General features: G+C 38.7%; 1 protein-coding gene and 1 pseudogene across 2 annotated transcripts in view; both read right to left on the bottom strand.

The window, feature by feature from the left end:
• The window catches only part of DIO2 (iodothyronine deiodinase 2), a 209,639-nt gene extending 189,714 nt beyond the window's left edge, over positions 1–19,925 (bottom strand). For both annotated transcript variants that reach the window (XM_057488251.1, XM_036882342.2), the window contains exon 1: positions 19,245–19,925. The gene's annotated coding sequence lies outside the window, so the exon portion shown is untranslated. The remainder of the gene's footprint in view (positions 1–19,244) is intronic.
• Positions 19,926–21,036: 1,111 nt separating this feature from the next.
• On the bottom strand, positions 21,037–21,919 carry LOC118910732 (40S ribosomal protein S2-like; annotated as a pseudogene).
• Between the last annotated feature and the right edge of the window lie 1,184 nt (positions 21,920–23,103).

Below are 23,103 nucleotides of genomic sequence, written 5' to 3'. Positions count from 1 at the left end.
AATTATGTCTAAGAAAAACAAAATTTCTGTCCACACAAACACTTGTACATAAATATGCATAGCAGTCTTATTCATAATAGCTTAAAAGTGGAAGCAACTCAAATGCTCATCAATCGACATGGATAAACAAATATGGTATGTCCATACAGTGAAATACTACTCAACAGTACAAAGAAATGAAGAAACATTGCATGCTATAACATGGATGGCCCTCAAAAACATTACGGTAAATGAATGAAGCCAGTCACAAAAGACCACATATTGTATTACTTCATTTATATTAAATGTCCAGAGTGTGAAAAACTATACTATAGGGACACAATTATAGCATGTGTAATTATGCTAAAAACCACTGAATTTTTCACTTTAAAAAGGTGAATTTTATAGTATATGTATTACTTTCCTATCTTCAGAGTTAGCAAAGATACATCTCTCTGACCTTTAATACACTGTCAAATACTTCTTTTTAATCCAGCCAGAAAAGATCTTCCATTTTAAGAACTCAGCCATGAGATTAAGCCCACCTGGACAACCCGCAATACTATACCCCCATCTCAAGGTCCCTAACCTTAAATGCATCTGCAAAATTTCGTTTTTCATGAAAGGTAATATATTCACCATAGGTAAACTATATCTCAATTAATACATTTTTTAAAAAAGAACAGCCACAGTTTGCTCTTCTTCTGCTCCAGGAAAATGTACACCAGGGTTAGGGCCCAGGTTTGGCTTCCAGAGGCAGTTTGGAAGCCTGTGTCTCCCTGTCCCTTGATAGGACAGATATGAGACTGCAATCCTGGGAAAGTAGATGTATAGGCTAAAGCAGTCCCAGAGTGGGTCATTTCACATTCTAGACTTGGGCAAAGGCATTAGGAAAGAATTGGCCACACACCTATGCTTCCCTCGAGTGATACAATGGCCTCATGGGTCAACTTTCTTCAATTTATTCCAAACTCAGAGGAGAGAGAAAAAGGATAAATTACTGCCCCAGAAATTCAAGCATTTATGTCTTCTACATGATGTGCATACACATCCATTTTAATCCATCTTTACTGTCACCACCTTACTGTAAGCCTCCATCATGGCTCAAACTGTTAATTAAACATATTTTTTCTTTTTCTAATCGATTCCCCCAGATCCAACGAAAGCGACTTTATTGAAATGCAAATCTCATCATATGGCCCTTTAAATCCTTCACTTTGCCTCTCATTACTGTTGGGATAAAGATTTTAAATTTCCCACATATTCCGGTACCCAGCCACAATGCCAGTGTCCACTTGAGCCATTCTTCCCAGATCATCTCAGAACTCTTGTGGGTTTTTTTCTAGGTGGTCCCTCCTTGCCCTCAATCTTCACCTGAATGACTCCAGCAGAGACCACAGTCTCAGATTAAACTTCCCTTCCCAGAATGGTACTCAAAGTTAGAACTTAACATTATGCACTTTTCTTTAGCACCCTGTCCTTTCCCTTTGAGGAACTTAACACAACTTTTACTCAATATTAATATCAATGAATATTATCCAACATGTCCAATCCCAACTGGTGCAATAACATGCCATTACCAGTGCATGAGAGAATGTAACTATGGGGTTTTCACTGTCCCAGGCAGCCCTATTCCCACCAGAATGACTATATAAAAACCAAAAGAGAAATTCACCCTGGGAAAAAAGTGGCATGACCCACATAACTTCTTATTCTAACATAATTTTACATTGTCTGTCTGGTGGTAAAATTAATGTGAATAGGACTATATGCACATCCATAAAAAAAGATCACAAATAAGCCCATGAAAAAAATAGCCATGTCAAAGAAGTTAATATGTCAATGACATACAGATTTGTTTCTTCTGCTATTTTCATAATATGATGATAAACAATCCATATTTTTAAATGATTGGAATCATGGGGATGAAAGGACTTCAAAATATCACTAAAAGTAATTTATATGGTACCATATAAAGAAGCAGGGTAGACAGTGAAAAAGTCTTTAAGTTTTGAGTCTTGACTATGCCACCCCTAGCTGTGTGACTTAGGTAAATTATTCAGGCTCTCTTAGCATCCATTTCTTTATCTGTAAAAAAATAAGACCTAACGAAAATAGCTGTGAACAGTAAAGGTAAATTACAATATTCGTAGAACAGCTAGCACCGATTGTTACTATTAAACATTCCTACACTTGCAGATCTCATGGAAAATTTTCATAAGTACAATATACAAAATATAAAACTAATACATACTCAAATACACATACTTTGATTTATGTAAGATTCACAAGATACGATGTTGCTTATTTTGTCAAATATCATTATGAAAAAAATCTACAGAACACCATTATTTTATCAAAAAAACACATTTTAACAACAAAAAAGCAGATCTTTACAATTCAATTGAAACATTTAGCTTTATGTTATGCATTTCTCTATGGAAGGATGAAAACTTGATCTCAGACTATTACTGGTTTGTGGGCTGTATTTGGAGACCCACACTGACAGGCGATATTTCATAAATATGACTTGATCCCAAATCTGTTCTGGGCTCTGGTTTCAGATAATTGAGTATCTCAACTATTCAGAACCAGTTCTTACCTGGGCTCTTTACAAGTTTTCAAGAAGAGACTCTCCTGTCATTATAGCATACCCAAATCTCTGTATACCATATAAGATTAACCTTTAATATTTAATAATTAAAAATAAGTACATTTATGCCTATTATGTTTGATAGCAGAAAAGTATAATTCCTAGTAGGAGTTTTTTATTTTTTAATTTAATAAATGTTCACCCACTTTTCAGTTGTTTGGGAAAATTCCAGCTAGGATATTTCAACTTACTTGTCTTTAAAGTAGGCTTGAATACCTTTTTAAAATATGGGATTAAGACTATCTGTAATGATACTGCAGAGCTACCCAGAGAAGGGCTAAATTTCAGGAAACTTGGAAAAAGACTACTCAAAACTGTCATGGAATATGGTCACACAACTTTTCAGAAAGCAAGCTTGCAACAAAATTGTAAAAATATTAAGACATTTGCACCTCACAACTTATACATTAATTCACAAAACGAGTCTTTACAAACAAAGACGTTCATCTTCATTTTAATGACTGAAACTTGGACTAATCCTAAAAATCCAAATATATAGAAAACCAACATACACACACTGCACACACAGAATATTGCAGAATTACTAAAATGTCCATAAGGAGTTTTTAGTTACATTATATTACAGACATTTTTTCATTGATTATATTCTAGGCCAGGGGTCAACAAACTAATAGCCCACGGACCAAATATATTCTGCCACCTGTCTTTATATGATCAAAGAAATGAATCTTTACATATTTCAATGGTTGAAAAAAATCAAAGGGAAAGAAATATTTAGTGATCCAGGAAAAATACATGAAATTCAAACTCCAGTGCCCATAAATAAAGTTTTCTGGAACACAGCCAAGCTCATAAGGTTATGTCTTGTATATGGTTTATTTGGCACAAAACAGTGTTGAATGGTTGTAAAAGAAATTGTATGGCTCACAGACCCTAAAATATTTATTATGTGCCCCTTTACAATAAAAATTTTGTCAAACCCTGTTCTAGGAAACAGTGCTATTTCAAGCTGGCCTGATTCCAAAGCTCCCTCCTCAAGCCATTCTGCCCCCCATGTACATATGAATGGGGATGAAAGGCAGGCAACACACCAAAAAGTGAACAGAGGAAAATTATCTTTGAGAGAAAAGCATTTGGTCCATGATAGACACTCAGTATTTTTTGAGTGAATGAATGTGTATATGAATACTAATGCATACAGAGGGATTCACATGGAATCATTGCCCTCGAAAAGTCCTTTCCATTATCTGCAGAGAAGTAGCCACTCAATGAAGAAGCCTACATGGCTTGAAGGGGCCTTTGGGTTCCTTAACGGGAGAATGCTTAAGAACATCTAGACTCATGGATTAATGGGGGAAAGAATCTTTTCCCACTGAAGTCCGGTTTGTCTCCCAACCCTATTAAGTTTGATAAGTCAGCATGGCCATTGAAATTAAACATGCTTAGAGCAGGGACCATGAAATAGAAACTTGTATTATATTAACTTGTCTTTAGATCTGTGCCACTAGCCACATGCAGCTACTTAAATTTATATTCAAATTATTTAAAATTAAATAATAATAGTATTTTAGTTCCTCAGTCACACTAGCCACATTTCAAATGCTCAGTAATCCACACGGTAGGGGGCTTCTGCTTTGAAAGTCTCAGAATAGGCCATTTCCATCATTTTAGAAAATTTTATTGAACAGTGCTGCTCTAGACAACAGGAAAGCTTTTTTGTGCAATTGATGGTATGATGTGGGATTGAGGATTTTTGCCCTCAGTCATCTGTGTGATTTGTTAAGCTAAGTTTCTGATTCTAGACAACATATCCCTAAATTCAGAAATCACTGGGTAAAGAGACTTGCCTTCCAAAATTCTGTTTTCTAAATTTCAAGAATTTATGTGTATCTCTCTTACTTGATGCTTGAGATACAAAAATCAGGTGTGGCTCCTTGTCTCACACTAGAAATGCAAACTGATTTTTTTCAGAGAGCATAATTCTTATTATGCAATTATGATATATCAATGTCTATGGATGCACATTGATAATCATTTCTTTCCCTTCTTCTCTGTGATGTGTTTAAAGCCTTCTGGGCTACAAATCAAGTAATTGTTGAATGTGTACTGGCTTGCAACTTTACTTACAATACTGTTCTCTACTCCCAGGGCTTTTTATCCAAGCCTCGGAGAGTACTTTACATCTCCGTACTCATTAGAACATCTCATTCTCCTGGATGGGTGACAGGCATTAAATCTGCTCACAGATGGAGAGACCAAGGGAGAGAGAATTAGAAGGTCACTGTGTGACACTGACCATTCTAAGAATTGAATCCACTAACCCAACAATAATTGACCCAGCGATAATAGTGATGATTTGACCTTTGAAGAACATTTCTCATCCAAAACTTCTTTACAGGCATTTTTTATTTCTAGGATTATTTTCTGCATCTGTGGAAAAAAGCAACTCTTTTTTTTTTCTTTCTTTCTTTTTCTTTTTCTAATAATTATAAAAGTAGTGAATGCTCATTTAAAAAATTTTAGCAACTGTAAAGGAGAAAAAAATCCCCAAACCAGTTGTTAATTATTTCATCCTTTTTGCATTAAAGACATATTTAGTGAATGCTTCCAAATACCATGTACTAAAAGGCAACTTTCTGCTTTACCTCTTCATGCTTTATACAAATATAAATCTGAAAGACTGCATCTCAGTGGAAAAAGTATGATCAGACCAACTTGTGCCCAAATCTTGGCTCTGACACTTACTGTATGAAGTTGGGGATGTCATTTAAACTCTCTTGAGTACCTTTTCCTTACATGTAAAATCAGTATATTAATGGCTACTCTGCAGCTTTTCTGAAGAGTCATATAATCTCTGCTCTGTTGGGTAGAATCTAGGCTGTTTGAAACACAAGCCCGTGAGTCCTGCTCAAGTCTTTTCTCTGCACCAACCTAGAGCAACACAAATAAGCAGGATTTTTTTTTTTTTAATCATAAAAAGAAGGTTGGAGCTGGGAAGCAAGGGATATGGGGCACTGGGATACTGGCCAAGTATTTCCAAAATTCAGGGAGGGAAGACAGATTTTCTTCCTGGGCCAAGCTTGCAAATCCCCAAGTGTGTCAAGCAACTACAAAGCACTCCATACTAACACACCACTCAGAGCAACGATTGTTAGGTTCTCAAGCAAAGTTGTGGACTCAACACAGAAGAGGATGTATGCAGGGCAAGTAGGGCTGTGTAATCTTAAATTACAGTGGGTTAAATGGGAGCCTTTGAGAAATGATTAGGTTTATCCATAGTATTTGCTGGTCTCTCTTGCCAGCTCACATACTGCTGTCACAATGGGAATGAAGGAATCATGGAACCTTCCATACAGCCTTGCCAATTCTCTTTTTTTTAGTAGGAAGCTGATTATTCAGTTTGGAAATTAACCCAGATTCCTTGTTTCTCTTTCTGCCTACTTTCCTCCACTGTTTTCTGATCAGTTCACTTATTAGAAGTTCTGCCAGAGGGTAGAAAGGAACATGTTCAGGAAGCACTGAGTCAATGTTTCATTGTTTTCTGGTAACACAGATAAAAGTTATTTGGAAGACTATACTCTAAGGCTGTCCTCTACTCCTGATTATGCAAATGACAGATCAATCAAAGCCCCGGTAGAATTATCTTGTTTTCTACACCAATACTTCATTCTTTAGAATGGGACATTCAAGACCTACCATCTCCTTTTCCCCTCATTACCATTAACAAATTAAAATCTGGGTGTCACAAAACTCTCCCAGGGTTTTTATATTTATTTTTAGCACCCCACATGGATCCAAAAAAACAGAGTGAATTTCACTTTTGAGCCATTGGCAATTGAAAACCTGCTGAATAACTTAGAGATTTTCCACCATATAATAAATACAACAATTGAGATGGTTTAGTTTCTTGCTTTATAACCTGAATATGAAAAGTATAGTTGTTTGGAAAATTTTTAAGAACATTATTTTCTAACCATTGTGCCACCATGCAATATTTACTGTTATTGCCAAGATTTCCCCTGCTCCTGCCCCCCTTAACCCCAGCTTGAGATCATTTTATGCCCTAAAGCACAACACAGTATGTCCTGGAGCATATCTTGGGAATCAGAAGTGAATCTTTAAATCACCTAATTTCACATCTCAACAGCTATGGTTCGGTCAATATCTGTGAGCTGTAGACACTGAGGCAGAGGTTGAAAATACAAAGACAAAACCCGAAACTGAAAGGAATAAATAACTTGCCTTTGGGTGGAGATAATCTGTGTTTTTGTTGATTTTGTCTCTCATAATATCCCTTTCAGAAAATATTAGCACCTCAACATCCATGTAACAGTTTCCTCCCACCCAAGCATTTCTGAAATAATTAGATACTGTCTTTATTATGTGTGAGTTGTCACATAGAAGAAATGTGCCTCTGAAGTCTGCTTCCAGGTGATATATCACTTCTGACCTTTATTTGTTCAATTTGAAGATTATTGCTTTCCAAATTGCCTATGAGTCCTTGGAAGCTAAAAATGAGATCCAGCTATCAAGATCTAGACAAGCTATCTATTCTGAATCCTTTAAAGAGGCTCACATATGCAGATGCAGCTAAGGCCATAAATATACTTTTAATTTATTATTAAAATTACACAGGAATGTACCTGACTTTGGAGAATGGCAAAAATTGCTACCTGATCTTAATCAGTTAATTAGGCTCAACTTTCTGTTCTGCAAAATGGACTCAGAAATACCTACTTCATGGGATGGTTACAAAGTCTCACACAGTTCTCATTTGTAAACTTCCCAGAGTATTAACCTATCATAAAAGAGACATAAAGAGATTCTCTTTATTAACAAACTTGAAGAGTTGGTTGAATATCTTTTTGTTATGTTACAGGTGATACAACCCTATTTGGAAACAGAAATGTCCCTAGGGAAATATCAGTTGTTCTGAAATGTACAAAGAAAGAGGGTTGTTTTGTGTGTTTGCTTTTGGTTTAGTTTTGTTTGAGGTCACGCTGTATTCCACACATTAGGCTAGGCATTCACAATTTCTTTCTCTCTGGACTGTATCTATTTCATCCCCAAATCATTATCCCAAGTAAATACTGATAATTTCCTACCTTCTGTCTTGAATTGGTTCAGGAGTAACCAATTCTGGATAAAGAGGTATGGGGCAAGTTTTGAAGAGAGGACACTTGCTAAGACATTGCCACATGATGTAGTAATCTCTCTTCTACCTCTGGACTTGGTCATTCTGGGGCAACATGCTCAGAGCTACAGTTCTCTTGTGACCAGTACGAGGATGAAACCAAAGCCAGGGATGGCTGAAGGCACTCCTTCACTGCATCACAGAGTTACTGAAATAACTAACCCTGGGGTTCACCCTGATAGTGGACTCCTTATATACAAAATAATATATTTCTTCGTGTAAGTCAGTTTGGATCACTTGGATCTAACGGAACAAAACATCATTTAACTAAAAAGAGTAGCCTCCAACCTGTCCCTGGGCTTCACTCTTTTTCCTCATAGCTTGTTCTCAACACAGTAGCCGAAGTGCTCTTTTGAAGTCATATCTTATCATTCCCTGGGTCAGAACCATCTGGAGGCCTCCTATAACCTTAGTATAAAATCTACAATCAGTACCAAGGCCTACTTGTTAAGTAATTCTATGGTGCCCCAGTAAGATGGACAACAGTATGTGATATGCCCTGACCTCTAATCACTTCTCCAACATCATTTTCTTCTCTTCTTCCCCTCCTAGCTCTGCTATGGCCTGCTTTCTGTTCCCTGAACAGCTCTTTCCCATTCCTGCATTCTCATCCCTGCTGCCTGGAAAACTCTTCTCCCAGTTCTCATTTCATTCTGTTCTCAGCTTAAAGTTACCTCCTCAGAGAGGATCTAATCATCCTCTTCAAAAAATAGCTTGCATACTCAACTAAACCCAGCTCACTTCTCCATTAGGCTGCATTATTTTCTAAGCATATATCATTATTTGATATTATATTGTTCATTTATTTGTCTTCCACACTAAAATGAAGACTCCCTAACAGCAGAGAACTTCCTGTCCTGTTCATCCTCGCATCTCCAAAGCCTTGTACAGTGCCTAGCATGTTGTAGGCATTCATAAATATCTACTAAATAAGTGAAAGGCAAAACTATTGTGGGAAAAGGAGTAATTCAGTCTGAGATAACAGGCAAACCAGGGGAATCAGAAATAGGGGAAAAAAATATTCAAAAGAAGTCTTGAAAGAGTAATTAAAATGAAAAATGTACAAGTAGAAACAAGTAATACAGAAACAACTGCTATAAATACCAATGAGTAGAGGTCTAGTTCTGAGAGAAGAAAAATAAGTGGATGTTGCTTTAGTACAACAATAAATCTGAATATGAAGAGGAAGACATGAGGACCATGTCTTAGGGGACCTGAGGTCTCAGGGTGACGTCCCAAGGGGCAGTAAACCCCCCTAGCCCAGAAGTCAAAAGGACCTGATATCTAAATTGGAAGATCGCAGATGTAAACTTAATAGTAGCTGGTCAAAAACAAAAAGTTTGGAATTGCACCTTGTCTCCCTTCTTTCTGTGAAAAAAAGGTCTGTAAGAATGGAAAGAGACATGAGCCCTGTCTCTCAGAAACTGCTAAAAATTTAGAGAAGTATGAAAACATAAGAGGACACAACCTTTTAAAATTTCCCTTTAAATAGTCTTACGATGACATGCTCTCTGGAAAAAACATAGAAAAAGTTAGTGAATCAATTAGAGAAGGAATAGGATATACCAGGAAAGAGATATGGAGCCACACGAAATGTAAAGAGCTATCTTTTTTATTCACGCAACAGTGAAGCTGAAATTAAGTCTTCCAAAGCTTAGAAATTAGTTATGCAAAAGTGAAAAAGAAGCATCAGCTCTAACAGGGAGGAAGGGAGGATCAGGACACAAGAACTTTGTAACATATTAAAAATATGCATGAAGAAGATGTCAGTGAAGAGGTAAACTCCAAAGCTTTAAAACACTTGCGAGATTTTCATCCATGTAAGTGGTTGGAAAGAGAGAAGAAAAATAGTAAAATCCTCTGGGACTTCCAGCAATACGGAAAAAATAATATCAGTTGAAAGAAATTTACAACGGCCCTTTTGAACAGTTGGGTCCCAACCAGGGCTCATGACCTATGACTCTATTGTCACATAGAAGTTTACCACTAAGTCAAGGACAGTAGTGTGATTATACACAGACCACACAAAAAAATGTATACAGTTGTCTTTAAAAACAAACAAAAAAACCTTAGAAAAATGATGTTCAGCTGGAAGAGACAAGAAGAGAGGAAAATAATATAGCCATCTGTGCTGACCAAAGGCTCCTTCACTCGCTTGCTTGGAGTAGGGACCCTGGCTGTCCTGGCTATCCACAGGGCTGGGGCCTGGATTGCAGGAAGAGGACTAAAATCACAGCGCTGCCAAAGGACGCACAGTCAGCCTTGAAAATTCTAAAGTCTTTTTACCATGACACTGAGGTTATTTTCACTTATAATAGTAATAGCTAACCTTTTTTGAGTACCTACAGGCTACCAGATACTATTCTAAGCATTTTAAACATAGTAGCTCCTCTCTTATAACAACAGTACAAAGTAGGTTCTCTTCATTCCCCATTTTATGAGAGGGAAAAGTACTCATCTCTGACTTAACTGTGTCTGGGAAATAGCAGACCCCAAATACCCACTGAAGGATACAGTAGGGAATGAGTGGAAAGGATTCAGAAGGAAGTAAAGAAAGGAGGGAGCAATAGTGATGAGAGAGGGAAGGAAGGAAGAAGGGAGGGAGAGGGAAGATGATTCTGGAACAATTGGTAATAACAAAGATCTAACAACATTAAGACAAACCAAAAGATCATAAACAGAAAAGGGAGATGAAGTCTGAGGATCTCCAGACCCTTCAGAAAAAACAACAAAATGACAACAGGAATCACTGCATATTCTGCATCAGGAATCTCAAGAAGAGGGTTTAACAGTGCCTAACACGCCAGGCAGGATATAAAAACACACAAGTCAAACCATTTGGTGATATGATGCATAAACATTGGGGACAGTTTAGAGAAACAAGAGAAGTAATTCAGCCTACCAGAGAAGATGGGAATTCTTCTTTCAAGGTACATAAAATAAAAAACAATTAAAGAGAGAGAGAGAAAAGGGAGGGAGGGAGGGAGGGAGGGAAGGAGGGAGGGAGGGAGGGAGGCTGTTCCTTACTGTATTTACACTGACTACTGGGACCTGGATATTCTACAGTATACAAATCTGCTCTGAAGGAAGTGCCAAAAATTAAGTTAAAGCTGAACATACTGAAGCATGTTTTTCTCTACTACAGAAATTAGTATGTAAACTAACAAGAAATATAGCCTATTTTGTGTAGGTTTGTTCTGGAAGAAAGGATCACCATTCTTATTAAGATTTTAGTCTAATGAAGCTACTCTTTATTGCAAGGGCTGGGAAGGCTGAAATGCAGGGATATTCCCCAGTGACACACAGACAGTAAACAGGGTGACTAAGCTTCCAATCTGTGCTAAACAGGGACAGAAGTGTAGCCAGGGACAGATCAGAAGAGGATCACACATCTGAGAACTTGGTAATGTGTTGAAAAGACAGTTTTTAAGACCATGATAAAAGGAAATATTGAGAATAATACAAAGACTATGAGATACAGCCAGAAGGCTGTCAGAGAATGGCAAGGTGACGCCCACCCCTCCATGAATAGGCTTGATCCACCTGAAATTAGAGACACGGGATAGAGAAAAAAGTCATCTCTCATCCAAGATGTCTATTGTCTGTACCGTTTCTATTACCAACTACTTGTGTGAACCTTGGGTAACTTACATAACTTCTCTGGGATTCAGTTTTCTCAACTGTACGAGGCAGCAACTATATTGCTTTATCAGAGAGATTGCTTCCAATTCAGAACGCAATTCTGTAGGGGCCTCCAGGAAGAACTGTGACAGTAACCTTGCAAGGAAGAACACGAAGCAACAAACAGGGGAAGTCCTGTGCATCCTTTTATACATTTTTTTGAACTATGTGAATGTTTTGAATCTGGGTCCATCAGTTACTAATTATATGATCTCAGATAAGTTTTTTCTATGGAATTCAGTTTTCTCATTAGTAAAGTAAGTTAAGCCAGATGATTTCTGTTCTTCCAGTTTTGAGCCACTCTTTTCTTTCCTTTAGCAGGTGAATAAGGAATGCATTACCTTGACATTTCCCTTTAAGAAACTTGATTAGAAAGACTAGCACTATTGCATTTGGCATCAGGATTCTAAAATTCTCTGTCTCAGACTCTTTCTCTGCCTCCACCACATCCCTCTATTCCTCAAGTGTGTTAGTCTCTAGTACTGAATTCTTCTCCCTATATTCTCTCCCTCTGAGAGTATACACATCCGCATAGCTTCAACTATCAGCCCTATGCAGGTAGAAGTCAGTATTACAGATCTTGCCTTTCTTTCTGTTGGCAGAAAGCATAGGTGTCAAGAATTTTGGCTCTGAGTTGTTGGCCTGAGGGTAGCTCTGTAGCCACCCTTCAACCTCTTAACCACACCACATCTGAGTGAGAAGAGACCTGTTCTAGATGACTGGAGGATGCCTTTAGAAAGAGGAGGCTGACATTCTTATTTCCTACTTGGATGGCCATGTAGGCAGTTAACTTATTGTTCTGTCTCATGCTTTCTTGAATAAAAGACTTGGTGAGAACAGCAGGGAGAAGACAATTAATGACTATATCATCTTAGTATGCTGATAGAAAGTGACCACAATAGAGGGGGTGAGGACTTGATAATACGGGAGAATTTTGAAACCACTGTGTTGTTTATGTGAAACCACCATAAGATTGTGTATCAATGGTACTTTAATAAAAATAAAAAAAGACTTGGTGAGAGAGGCTAGAGAATGTAGGTGACAGAGGAGTTCCTGGAATCCTACCTTATTTTGTGGCAAGGATGAGTGAGCTTCCCCTGGGACATTCACCTGGGCTGGAGATGTTCTTGGAGGTACCCCCAGCCAAGGGTGCCCAGGATATCAAGTATAATGTTGGGGGTGGGAGCTGGGATGGGCAAAGTAGAGGCAGAGCTGGAACCTCTAACTCAGCTATAATGGTATAGAGAGATACCTTCCAGGCCACCTCCAAAGAATTTATACATGTGACTTACTATGGAATCAGCATGTGGACACCTATTGAATAGACAGCATGGCAAGTCAGTTTGTGTTGGCCAAAGAAGCAAAGACAATCTACAGAAAAAGAACTAAAACTTGGGCTATTGAGTCAAGAGAATCTGCCATTCCTTCATTTCTCCCAACCATCCCTCAACACTGGAGATCATAGACCTTGAAAAGAGAATGAGAGACCCAGATCATGATCCCAACTGTCACGCCATACATACCCATACATGCCACACCGTGCCAGGTATAGGAGTAGGAGAAAACCACTCTTCTTCCCCTGCAGGTCCCTCGAGCACTAGACATAGCTGTTGATCAGGGAGGTAAAGATATGCATTACAGTTGGAAGTTGAATAGTATTTTAACACCAAGGCTGACTGGGAACTTATAAATCTACCTAAGATGTGATGTGGTTAAGGCATTTGCTACCAGGAAAGGAAGGAGGATTCAAGATAGAACAGCTTGAGAAAGTGTTTACACAAAAATAATCCCTATTCATGACTGAATTAAACATATACCATACATTCTAGTGGGAGGTACAGCAAAATCACATGACAAAGGCTATAAATTCTGACAAAGGGAAGACACGAAAAATGAAGACATGAAAACTTGAAAAATGAATGAATCAATAAATGAAAACCCATCCTTTGGTTACAATTCGTGTCCCTCTTAACCCCTTCCTGAGACACCACAAGTATGCAGACATATAGAATAGACCTGAACCCGACCACAGCCTGGAGCTAATCCCAAGGTAAGTCACCTGCAGCCTAAAACAGAGCTACTAAGCTAAGGTGGCCTAAATCAACAGATTTGTACATGTGAAAATAAGCGTTTGCTGATATAAGACATTGAGTTTTGGGGTGGTTTATTAGGCAGTATTTATGGGGCACTAGCTTAATTAATACAATGCATTTCTCATACTTTTTTCTATCTCTTTGACAGGACTTCAACATTTTCTCAATCTTCTTTAATTCTGTTGTCTCAGATTGACCCAAATATTCTTTCAATGCCTGAATCTTCATCTCATCTCCAGTAGTATCTCTAGAGGCTAGGCTACTTACTTTGTACTTTAAATATTTCACTCTACATGACAGTTTTCAAAAACTTGTTATCCATACATCTTTCAACAAAGATTTCTGAACACCTACTATGTGCACAATGGCAGGAAATAGGAATATAATGATGAAAACAAAATCCATCTTCAAGGATCTGACAGTCCTATAGGAACAAAATTGCCATGATTAAGAAGTGACATGAATATTCTAATTTCTAAAATATCAGTCTTAAGATACCATGCTTAAATTCTAACCTAGGTCAAAGAATTAAAGGCAAACATTTTATTCTTTCTTAATCCCCTTATAGTACTAAGCAACAGGGCTTTTCTAGAGTAAGTGTTGTGTTCAATATCACAGTTGATTGTTTTGTTGTTAAGTGGCCACTGCATCACAACTGCTTTTGTGCTGTGTCTAGCAGCTGAGTCGTCCATCCTCTGTTCCCAAACATTTGCTGAATAGCTATTATGTGCCAGGCATTGTGCAAGGGCCCAGGTGGTCCTGGCTGTCAAGGAGAGCATAGTCTGGATGACACAGGCATGCATACACATGATCACAATGCAACTTAAGATACAAGGAGGGTACTACGGGAACAAAGAGTGACCAACTTCTTTTGGGGAAGTAACTTCGTACTTTTATATTATAATTAGGTCTTTCAAGTGTAGAAGTTTTTCAGGCAGAAAAAAATGGGAAAGGCTACTCTAGGTCACAAGAACATCATGTACAAAAATACAGGCATGAAAAGGCAGATGGGTTTGGAGATTAGCAAACCATTAAGTATGGATAGAATTTAGGTTGGGTGGGAACTGAGTGATGAGAGATGAGGCTGCAGCTGAATTGGGAAGAGCTTTGTATGCCAATGAACTGAGATATTATTCTATGGAGATCCAAGAACAAATGGAACATATTAAGAACGGAAGAACTGGGATGTGACTGGATGCTTTTATTAATTTGGGGTGAACACCTCTTGACAATGTGGAGATTGGAATAAACAGGGATAATTTGATTATGGAAAGACTGGTTAGGAATAGTTCTAGGCCTTACACGATAAAGGCCAGGCTAGGCTGGAGGATAGATTGGAGAGAAGTTTCTGCAATAGTGTTAATAGGATATGTCAAGGAAGGAGATAGGAGTTTCAGAGGAGAGGGAGATAAACCAAGTCTGCATTGCATCTAAGTTGGAAGCCCACTGGGAGTAGTGACTTCACAAAATAGGAGGAAAGATGGGCTCTGAGCAGAAAGAGCAGTACTCAAGATTTAAACCCTGTCTGTCCTATTCATTGCTCTGCAATTTGGGTGAGGTACTTGACTTTGCTGAACCACAGATACATCATCCGTAAAATGGAAAAATAATATTTATGTCATGGGATTGTCATGAGGTTAAATAGGATGGAAACATAAAAGCATCTAGCTTACTGTCTGGACATAAAAGTTGCTTGATAAATGTTTTATGAAGACAACTGATAGAAGTAGAATAAAGTGCAGAGACTGGGGTTTAAAACTAGGCTTGGTTATGTGACCTTGAGCATGTTACCTAATCTCCTTGACATTTAGTTTCCTCACATGTGAACAGGGAAAATTTATTCTACCTCATTGGACTGTTGGGAAGATTAAATCAGAAACCCTTTGGAGAGCCTGATGTGGTCACTCGTATGTAATTGGTGCTGAATAAATGTGCATTGAATGAAAGTATAAATTAATTCAACTGTGCTCAGTAGTATATTCTGTTTAAGGAGGTAGAAAACTAAGTTTAATAAATATTACATACACCCTCAGACACATACATACTAAAGAGAATAATACTGTTAGAAAATATATTAGAATTTAAAATGTTAAGTTTCCACTATTTAGAAAGTTAGCTTAGAAAAGTTCATTCCTCTGTAATGTAGAAAAAAAGGTCATGCCTTTCTAATCTCCTTGTGTTATATGAAAACTAGAAATTACCTTTGTATCTCCTCTTTAAAAACAATGCCAGGTACACAGCTAAATCTTGTGCAGAGTGTAGTTTACCTGCATAACTTTTGCCCCAAAGATTCTAGACTAAGAAAGCTTGAGAGCCACTATTTTAAAATAACCTAAGTACTATCAGCACTAATTCATTTTTTAATTGAAAGCCCCTGATGATTCATTATAGTACCATTCCTATTTGAATAAATGCATTTTACTTTGTGTAATGGCTGTGACAGAGACTGCTAGGTGTTCCCCAGTATCTCTTCTTCTCCACTTTCTTTTAATAGATGAGCCCACTCTTTCCACCCTCCAACCTTTCTCCTGGACCCCATTTTTTTTTTAGAAACATGGCCTCCCAGCTGCAGACTACATTTCCCAGCATTCCTTGAAGCTAAGTAAGTTCCCAGCTTCTGGGTCATCTCCTAAAAGACACTTGCCCTGGACACTCTGCTATCCTTTCTTCCATGGGCTGTAGCACAGACGTGATAGAGACTCGGGTTTGGTAACACTGAGGAACATGACATCAGGGAACGGTAACGCAGCAGAGAAAAAGGAACCTGTGCCCTTCAATGACCTAGAGGAGTCCACGTCCTTCACCATCTGGACCGGCGGGACTGTAATGTGAGAATTGCATTTCTGTCTAAGTAAGCCACTGTTTTCTGTGTGTTTGTTAGAGCATCTCACCTTCTACTCCATGGAATGCAGGGCGTTACCTTGTTTTCCAAGAAAAAATAATTGTTTGACTGTGAAAATTGCCTTTAAGACTCTCAGATCTCAAATACAAAAGTCTGTGGTGTCAAGCTAAACTTTCAGAATACTCATTATCAAACCAAGATTATTACCAAGGGCTTTTCCACTGCTCCTAATTTGGCAATGATATGAGTTCTAATGGAGAATGCTTAACTGTCAACTTGGTTGATTTTGATTATGATTATGCTGTAGTTTGTAATGAAATAACAGTTTTTCCATTTCTTTTACTAACCCTGACAGTAAGCATTGGTTGAATAATTAAAGACCTTTCAATTTGCCTTATCTCTGTTATGAAACTTAACCATAAATTATATAAAGAAATGAGGGTCTCAAAAGAGAATGTCTAAAAAAAAAAAATGGTTCACCAAGTTTTAACAGTGTCAGTTTTGGCTAAAGGGCAGTTAGTATTGAAAATAGAATTTAATTGTATTGTTTTGCCACTATTTGAGCAATTGAGGTAAATGTGATTCAGATTCTAGTTTTGCATATCTTCAGAATAGGATACCTTGTATCAGTATTTTTATTACTAGTATAAGAAACAACTATGGGATGGTTTGTCAAAAATGAAGTCAACAAAAAAGATAAGTAACACAAAAGAATTAGAGTACCAGGTGATGGTGAACGATAGCATAATATAGACGGGACATATCAAAGTTATCAGACATGGCCATCTATACAACTTAATCACATGTAGGACTGCCTTGGAAAATAACTGCACTGCTTATATCTCAGTCACTATCAATAATTCTCAACCTCAGAGAGGCTACATCAGTTTCTTCCCCCGGCCTTCCCAGTAACCAGCTGTTGTAGTGGAAAGAATTCTTGGCTAGGACTCAGGGAACTTCACGGCTAGCTCTGGCTTTCCCACTTACTAAGTGTGAATTCGGGCAGGTCATTTAACCTTTGTGCAGGGTGATTATGAAGTTCAGATTAAGATAATCTACAAAAAGTATTTTGGAAAATAAAAAGCTTTATACAAATGCATAATAGTATATATGCACAGATATATGTATATGTGCATTATGTCAGGGAAACTAACATCATTAATAATATTTAGCTACCTATAAATGTATTTGTTCACATATACATATGAACACATAGATATACATACACACATTTGTGTATAAGAAGACACACACACACACACATCAGCAAAATTACAACTTTTACTATTTAGGATTTATGTCCTGGCTGCTTCTAAAATGAGTCAAGGCAATTTAGAATAACAGACAATGCAAAGGTGCAATGAGAAGCTGTAAAAGCAAAACGAAGACCTTGTAGATGACATTTAAGAACTATTTTTTAGTCAATCTCTCCTTGCTCATCATTGATGGCTGAAAGCAAAGCAGATAAAGGGACTCTGTAGTAAAAACAGCAGGTCACTAATTATTTAGTGTATACCTGTGAACTCTGCCCCCTCCAAATAAAAGTTAGAATCTTAACAATGATCTGCATCTAACTACATGGTTTTACCCATCTCCATTCCTCTCTCTCCCACACCATCAGTGAGAAATAGGCCAGCTCTGGCAGAGTTTTTGGAAGTAACTTTTGGGATGTGTCGAGTGCCCAAAGAATACAAGGCCCACATATTGTAACACTCTTGTTTCCTAGTGATCGTCTTTAATCATGAGAGTAAGGAATAAGATGACATCACGAGAATCTTTCCTTTGCCTAGTTCCACAACACTTGACAGTTACTGAGGTCCCCACAGTCTCCCCTGCTAAAAAACTTTAAATGAACTACATTCCTTTTTATATACATGTAAATTAATTAGGAATGAATTTTACTGTGAGGTGGAAGGTAATACAGACACCTTTGATTCATCAGCTCAGACAATACCATTCTATTTTGAACCATCCACCAATTCCTTTGATGCTTATTTTAAAATAACCAGAAATAAAACATCATATTTTATGGACTCAGTCCTCAAGATGAACAACAAATATATTACACTGCATTTTACCAGACAGGTAAGAACTGATGGTCATCTATGTCCAACTGAAACTCACAGAGTAATCACTACGTTAACGCTGGGACTAGCAATGAATGGCATTTGAAATTCTTTCCCATCCCCCAGCCTTTCTAAAAAAATGTTAACATGTAAAATGGGCTAGAAATCTCTGTACAGATGGCATGAGAACAAAGAGCAAGAGCTTGTCACTGAATAACATTTCTGCACTTCGCTTTACTGCTGTGGGTGACCTCGTCACTTAGCCAAAGCATCATTTCAGGACTCAAAAATGCTCACAACTGAGACATAGGTCTTTCACAAGTTGGGATTTCTTCTCCAGATTAAAATTTCCATTTTCTGATACCCACAAGAAAACAATTACTAAAAAAGAATTCTGAAGCAATGTAGTCAAAGTTCACCACCTTAGAAAGGTTAATGTGTCTCTTTCAAAGGAGCCTCCCCAAGCAGTGTCTTATTTGGGATCACAATGAACTTGCCAAAGAGGCTGCAGAGTGCCAGCTGTTTCACAAATGGAGGCCTGAGTGCCATCAGCACCTCCCCACACAGAGAGGAGAGGGAGGGAGCAGTGATGGCCACAGAGCCCACTCCTTTCTTGAATGTGCATTTGTGAGCAGACTCTTCAAGCAGGTGGAAAGTAAATAAGCAGAGTACCTTGGGAACGCTGGCCCGTGATTAGAATGGGCCAGTCTCACATAGCAAATGCAAAGGGACAACATGTATGCACGAAAACATAGTCTAGTTGCCCCGCACTCACCTTATCCCTCTTGTCCTCTTGAAGTTGTAAATACCTGTCCACACTGGCAGAAGTCAGCTAGAAGAGAGACAGTGGAGAGAGAGAAGCCCCAAACCCTTAGTCTTTTTATACTCCCCTCTCTCTGGGCTCAAACATCCCCTTCACTCTGATTGGCTTCTGGTTCTTTAACTGCCCCTTGCCTTTGAAGTGTTCTCCACTCAGCAGCACTTGGAGTTAATTTCTCCAACTTCCCCAGAGCATCTACGCACGTCCTGGGCAAGTATGTGTAGTTCCAGTGACCCAAAGTGACAGTGGGAGGTGGCTGCTTGTAACTCCTTTTCCTGGAGACTCGTCTCTCCCTTGTACAGCTTGTCTCGACTCTTCTAAAAGGCTAAGGGAGGTTACCTATTCTTGGCACCTGCACATTATAAACCATAATGTGGTTCTGTTTTAGAGGGATGGGCTGCACGACTGGCACATCACTGCCAGAAAGAAAACTCAGGTTCTGAGTTTGAACCCCTACTTTGTCTTCCAAATCAAGCACCCCCAAATCATATTGCCTTTCTCAATCCTCCTCCTCTGCAGATTAACAGTATTTTCGTCTCTTTATCAGATTTTTTCCCCTTCTTCCTTATAACATTTTCTTTATAAAGTTTCTTCTGACACAGTTGAAGCTACAGGTTGTTTTTCTGAGAAAAAAAGAAAAAGTCTTCTATTCCTAGCTTTCCAGGCCATATTATAGAGGGAACATGTGATTTCCAAGGTGTAATAACTGGAATAAACTTGTTGTTTCCTCTTCATTTCTGTACATATAAATGTTCAGGTCAAATTATGTCATAATAGGACAAGGGGGTTTCCAAGTTTCTTTCTTAGGATGAAATTTTATTACACCCGTTATTCAGTGAAAGCAAAGAGCAGCTTAAGAATTATTCAGCTATGCATAGACTTTGTTATTATAATGGTATTTGCTGAAGGGGCAGCTATCCAATATACCATTTTTTACTTGCACCATGGCCATTTCTGATAATCAGAATGTGATAGACTCATTACCTTTATGTAATTGAATTTTACAGCCTTGGTCTACACAGGGACTACAAAAACATCTTTTTAAAATCATGTTTAATTGAATTTAACTGATTTCTGCCAAACAGATAAATACCAGCTTTCCCTGGACTTTATTTTGATAATTCAATTAATAATGAGATTCAACATTTTCAACAATACATTTATAACATACTAAGTTAAATCTCTTGAAATCTTGAAATAGTCTAACATATCTCTCCCTCCCAATTTCTCTGGATGGAGATGTACTGAATGCCCTCTCAAGAATTCTCAAACGTTTATTTTTGATTCAGAACATTTCCACTGGTTGCTCTTGAGTTTGACATGCCGGTATTATCACGTTACCTTTGGAATCTCTTTAAACTGTCATCCACAATCTCAGCAAAGCAACTGGATAGGAACACCTTCTCCATCGACTATTTTTTTTTTTCTAACGACATCACCCTTCAGTAACTGGTCACCTTGCAAGGCCTCAATCCACTGAGTTGAATGCGTGTGACACATATTCTTATGAACTAAAGGGTTTTTTTTTTTTCCTCAACTTAGGAGTACCAAGAAATTTATCAATATCTCTCCACATATTTGAGTTGTGAATTTCACAGTACAGTCCTAAAGAATTATATTCCTGAATTTATTTCTTGTACATTTTTCTTCCCAGCCTGCATCCCAATTGTGTATATGTGTGTGTACGTGCGTGTGCATGCATGCTCATACATCTATAGTTAAAAACTTAAGTTCTAAGGCAACCTATTTATGAGTCACAATTCAGGCTTCTATTTTCTTGTAGTAAACTGTGGGTAGTGGCCACAGCTGCAGCCTGAGTCCTCTGACTCTGGTGTGGGTCTTTACAAGATGGTCAGTGAATTTCTGGTGAAGAGACTGGGTGAAACAGTCTCTTTCCAGAGGTCAGGGGTGAGACAGCTGTAGGTCTTGGAGGTGGCATCAAAGGCGGCCTTGCTAAGTTGCCCAGGCTGCCCTTGCAGCCCCTGGAGGAGGTATAGCAGCCAATGCCAGCCATAAGCAGCAGCTTCTTGGGCGCAGGGGCAGAGATGAGGCCAGTGCCCCTGGGGCAGGGCTGAGGTGCACCAGCACAGAGCCACAGTGGCCAGGCACCTTGCAAGGGACTGTGTGAGGCCTGCCAATCTTGTTCCCCAGTAGACTCATTGCACAGGGACGATGGAGAGCTTGGCCTGGATGATGGCCCCACGGATGGCAGTGGCCACCTTCTTGGAGCACTTAACGTCGGGGCCAACATGTTTGTTGTAATCCCCACTGGCGACAAACACCTTGAACTTGGTCCATTGGCCAGCACGGGTCTGGTTTTGCACAGGCTAAATCTTCAAAACCTCATCCTTGAGAGATGTCCCCAGGAAAAAGTCAATGATCTTGGACTCCTTGGGGAGCAGGGAGAAAAGACAGATCTCCTCCAGTGACTTGACCTTCATATCCTTGACCAGGCAGCCCAGCTTGGTGATGGGAATCCACTCCTTGTTCTCAGCCTTTTCCCCGTGAGCTCCACAAGCTCATACCCTGGCCCAGGCACTGCCGAAGGCTCCACATCAGTTGCCGTGCAGCCCCTGTTCCAGGGCCTCGGGGCCCTGGGACCCTCCTGCAGCACCTGTTTCATCTGCCATGTGGGGTTTCCCTGGAAAAGAAGCTGTAACAACATATTCCTAAATGAACACTGGCCAGCGGCTGTATCTTCATGACTAAGAGTATGAATTCTAAATCCTAACTGCTGGTTCAAATCCTGGCTCTACTCTTGAAATGCTGTGCAATCTAACATGTTTGCTCAACACTTCTATGCCTCAGTTTCCTTATCTGAAAAATAGGAATAATAATGGAAATTTATAAGAGTCAACTTCAGTAACACAAGTGCTTAGTACCATGACTGGTACCTCGTAAGTGCTCCATGAATACTATTATTATTAACTGAGCAAATAATAGAGCTAGAACAGTAATTCTCAACCAGCAGTGAGGTGGTCCCCCAGGAGACCTCTGGCAATGGCTGGAGACATTTTTGATGTTATAACTTGGCAAGAGGATAATGTCTAGAGGGTAGAGGCCAGTGATGCTGCTAAACACTCTAAAATACACAAGAAAGCCCTCACAACAAAGAATTATCCGGTCCAAATATCAACAGTGCCAAAGTTAAAGAATGCTGAGCTGAGAAAGACCATCCCTGGTCAACAGAGAGCCTGAGATACTTTCCCCACGGTGCATAAGAAGTCATTAGCCAAATATTGCTGGAAAACCAAATGTCCCTGCAAAAACTGCACCCCATTCAATATCACAGAAGCTAATGTTGGAAAAAGTCAAAATGGTTATTGGATATATGGATCGTAACACTTTAGTCTGTCTTAGGGCTATGTTAAGATACTTTTTTAAACAAGTAATATTTATTTCTCGTTAGAAAAACTATTCTAAAATTCATTGACTAAGAATTCTGAGAGTAGATGAGTAAGGATGCATAAGGGCTTTAGAGACAACAGGTCCCATACAAACTAATGCTTGCAAATTTATCTGGATTCCTTTCCCTATAGGACCCAGCAAGAGAAGATGGTCTGCCTATAATGAATACTGGGTAGAAAAGAAGGTGGGCATGAATTTTCATGCTCTCAACCTTGCTTAGATACTTTGCAGGCAGTAGGATTATTTAAAGAAAGCTACACATGAAGACTCAAATTATCTCTTTCCTCGCAGTCTCAGTGTTTCATAGGAAATTAGCAAGATGTCTAGCTGGGAGGGTTCATTATCCATCCTCTTTGTGAGTCTCCCTGTAACTCCTCCTGCGTGAGGTGTGCTGAACCAGAGCAGA

Source organism: Manis pentadactyla, chromosome 11 (assembly GCF_030020395.1).
Source record: "Manis pentadactyla isolate mManPen7 chromosome 11, mManPen7.hap1, whole genome shotgun sequence".
NCBI lineage: Eukaryota > Metazoa > Chordata > Mammalia > Pholidota > Manidae > Manis > Manis pentadactyla.
Note: the sequence above shows the minus strand (reverse complement) of the source record. Positions and strands in the feature narration are given on the sequence as shown.